Below are 4,317 nucleotides of genomic sequence, written 5' to 3'. Positions count from 1 at the left end.
TTCTTCATATTTCAAATCTTTGACTTGATTCCTGTGAGCCTTTGGTCTGCTGTTGGGAGTCCGTATAATATTCTTTATTTCAGTCAGTGTATGCTTAATTTCTAGTTGGTTCTTTATCACAACATCGAGGGTCTCATTAGATTTCTTGAGGATCTCACTACATTTATCAGCAGTTTTTAGAAAATTATTGAAAGACCTTAAAAGTGTGGTTTTGAGCTCTATATCTTCCATTCCTGACATCTGCGTCCTGTTTCTTTGGCTATGCATTTTTTATGCTTTCTTGGTGCAACCCCTAGTGGCCTTTATGTGCAGTCTTGTTGTAGTTAAGCCAGATTGTTGTAGGTAATACTGGCGGGGATTTGATCTCCAGGCCAACTGGCTGTGAGAATCAGCTGTCTTTTTCTGTGTTTTAATATTGGTTTAGAAGGACAGTTTTATGATGTGAAATTTGCTGTGTAACTACTTTAAAATATTCAGTTTATTAATTATCTTGGTATTATTAGAGTACATTTTATAATGTATATAATTTATTGTATGGATATCAGCTTTTGTGATAGAATCCTTGTATGTGATGTAGGACCATATTATTAGCACTATTATATGATATTTGTTCATTCAACAAAGATTTGTTGAGTGCTTACTATGAGCCAGGCACTGCTGTAGCAGCTTTGGTTATATCAGTGAACAAAATGCATTCATGGAGCTTACCATTCTACTAGTACTATTTTAATGATATGCTACTTTAAAAAAAAAAACTACAGTGTATCTTGCTGTAAATATGGTAGTTAAATATATATTAAAAATGCCTCAAGAAATTGGGGGTAGTGTTTTCTGTACCCGTACAGTATGGTAATTATTAGAGGAGAACAGGGGTAAGGAGAGGTAGAAGAGGGTAAAGGAAGTATAAATGGAGATGGAAGGAGACTTGACTGTGGTTGGTAAATATACATTATAATATACAGATGATGTATTACAGAATTGTACACCTGAAACCTATATAATTTTATTAACCAATATCATCAATAAATTCAGTTTAAAAATAAATAAAAAATAGAATATTTGCACTCCTATGTTCATTGCTGTGTTATTTACAATGGACAAGATTTGGAAGCAGCCCAGTGCCTATTAGTAGATGAATGTATAAAAAAAGCTATGGTACATTTACACAATGGAATACTACTCAGCCATTAAAAAGAAGGAAATCTTACCTTTTGGGACAGCATGGATGGACCTTGAGGTACTATGCTAAATGAAATAGGCCAGTCAGAGAAAGGAAAACATGATACAATTTCACTTATATGGGGAATAAACAAAATAAACTAACAAACAAAATAGAAACAGACTCAGAGATACAGAGATCAGACTGACAGCTGTTGGCGGTAGGGGTGATGAGTGAAGAAAGGTGAAGGGATTAAGCAAAAAAAAACCAAAACAATAATAATAAAATAAAATAACCAAAAGTTATAGACAGAGATCAGAAAATAAGAAAAGAAATTTGGGGTAAAGTTGTTTGTTTGTATTTTTTTTTTTGTGCCTTACCTTGTAAACATTTTGTAATATCTAGAGTGTATATTTAGGAATAACTTTGATTAAGTCACTGTTGTTATGTATATATACACAGCACAGAGCTCTTACCAAATTCCAGACTCCCAGAAAGAAAATAGGTGTTCAGAATAAACCACATTGTTTGTACAAACAATCTAGACACAGTGAGCCCCTCTTATCAGGGAAAGTTTTATATTAGTACAGGAAACTATTTACCATTGAAGTTCCCAGACAGTAGCCACAGGCCAACCTTACAAGGAGGCTTTTCTTAGATGAAATTTTAGTTTACTCTTGAAGGATGGTAAAGCATAAGTAAGAAGTTTACAGGCAAAGAGGGGAAGAAAGTAATACATTTAAGGATAGGTATGGAACCTTGCAGATATGTGAAAAGTTTAGGCAGTAGTTCATTGTGGTTTTAGTATAAATGCATAATCAGCCTGCTAAATGTAATGAAAATCACTAGCACGCAGACAGAAAAAGAGGGAGCTAATAAGCAGTAAGTTCAAGAAGGTATGCTATAGGGATATGCTACTCTTGATACTAGCAATTTTGGTTTTTATCTATCCAGAGATAGGATATTAGGCCTTGAACCATTTATAAGGTGGAGAGTTTTTAGAATCCAGATTAATCCATAATTTCTTTAAAGGGTACATATTCCATGGAGGAATAGGATAAGAAAAAATATTACCCTTCAATCCAGGGAAAAGACAAGAAAGCTTATTTGTTTTACCCTCAGCTCTGGGTTAGGAAAAATTGCTTCCTTGGATTCATAATCATGGGCTTTCCCTCACATAGTTTATGGTTTGAATTTATATTACTTATATAGTCTAAAAATCTCAAGCTGACATACTAGCCTCAAAAGTAATTCTGGGTTGGTAATTCCCTGGAGCACTTGCAGAAGCAGTTGGAGAATCACTGTGGAGATGAATGACCTCAACCTGAGCTACCAAGATTCTCCCATATTACAGCTACACTGAAAGGGAAATCACAATAAAAAATATAGGGTATGAGAGGAAACAATTAACCATAGGTAAAGATAGAAACAAAATAAGTTAGCAGTCAACCTGATGAAAGTTAGCACACAAAACAAACAGCATGATTCAATTCTTAAGAACCTCAGATAATAGAACTATTTTATAAAGACTATAAAATAAGTATGGTTAAAGTGATAATTTAAAAAATCATAAGCATAATTTTTTGCTGGCAGACAACATTCTGGAAAAATATAACACCACATAGGTTTTGCAACTTTAAAGGTTTGGGGGGTTTTTTGTTTTTGTTTTTGTATTTTTAATCCTCACCTGAGGATATTTTTCCATTGACTTAGAGAGAGTGGAAGAGAGAGGGAAAGACAGAGAGAAATATTTTGTGAGAGAACCACATCGATTGGTTGCCTCCTACACAAGCCCTAACCAGGGCCTGGGCTAGGGAGGAGCCCGCAGCTGAGGCTTGTGCCCTTGACCAGAATTGAACCCGGGACCCTTCGGTCCACAGGCTGATGCTCTATCCATTGAACTAAACTGGCTAGGTCGGTTTTGTGGCTTTAAGCAAAATGATGCGTAATGAAACCAATTTTACCCTAGGCAAATTGATGTAAACAAGCGTTAAGTTCCTGTAGTATCTTGTCAATATTGTAACAAAACAACCTTGAACAAAACAACATTATTCAAGGACCTGCTATAGTTTAAAAACATAAAAGGTAAGGTACAGTTTAGGGATACAGATATTGTGAAAATATTAAACATACACAGAAATAATAAACATAGACTTTAAAGTTTTAGTTACCTCTCTAAAAGGAGGGAGAAAAAGAAGAATGTGATTGGGTAGGATCACATAGTAGTCTTCAGGTGCATCAGAAGCAGATTTAACAAGTGTTATAATTGGATAAAAGTGGGATGTAGGAACTTGGCAGTTTATTCTATATGCATTTTTGGATATGTAAAATATTTTATAGCAGAAATATATAAAAATGTAAAATACTTCACATTAAAAAGCAATTGGGCAAAAACAGGTTAAACCTCATTCCTCATTTTGTATTGAATTGTTTATGTTTAGACCTTTAATAGATTATTTTGTATAATTTTCATAGTGAAAGTTGGTGTGCAAATAACAAAATTAATATGATATAATGATTCTGGGATGAATATTTGAGTGTTCTAGAATTCTAGTAACACAGCGATATGTTTCTTGCCCCTGAGCTTAAGATCTCTCTCTCTTGATCTCTGAGTCAGTCTCCTTCTCTGCTTCCTTCCCTTCATTTCTCTTTCTGTCTCTCTTTGGGCCTTTTTCTTTCCTAGTCCCTGTCTCTTGGGATGTGCTTTGGGGTTATCTATCAGGGCTCGGGGGCCTCTGTCTCTTAGAGTTTCTGTCTCTCCCTGTGGTGGTCCCGTTTTTCTCTCCGGGCATGAGCATGCCGAGGAGGGTGCTGGGATGGTGGTGGTGGTGGTGTGTGTGCACGCACGCGTGGGTCGCTCCCCTCTCTCGAATTCCTTTGTCGGTTTCTCTGTGTTGGTCTACTAGGTGTACCGGTTAATAATGGTGGATTTTGTAATCAAAGGGAACATGATAATTTCAAGAGAAATGTCAAAAGTGCTTTATTCAAAGTAATGTCCATCTCTAGGTACACATTTCCCCCATCTTTCAGGAAATTTGTGGATACTGTCCCGATAGAACTTTTCTTGTTTTGAGGCAAACCATTCAGAGACCCAGTTTTCCACTTCTTCATATGTTTTGAAGTGCTGCTCAGAAAGTGCATGTGCCATCGATCCGAAC

General features: G+C 35.8%; 1 protein-coding gene across 1 annotated transcript in view; it reads left to right on the top strand.

Annotated features, from left to right (window-relative positions):
• Positions 1-4,317, top strand: part of LOC102769157 (transcriptional regulator ATRX) — a 114,945-nt gene that overhangs the window by 42,194 nt on the left and 68,434 nt on the right. The window lies entirely within an intron of this gene.

This window comes from Myotis davidii, unplaced genomic scaffold (assembly GCF_000327345.1).
Source record: "Myotis davidii unplaced genomic scaffold, ASM32734v1 scaffold1627, whole genome shotgun sequence".
NCBI lineage: Eukaryota > Metazoa > Chordata > Mammalia > Chiroptera > Vespertilionidae > Myotis > Myotis davidii.
This window is presented reverse-complemented; position numbering and strand designations above follow the sequence as displayed.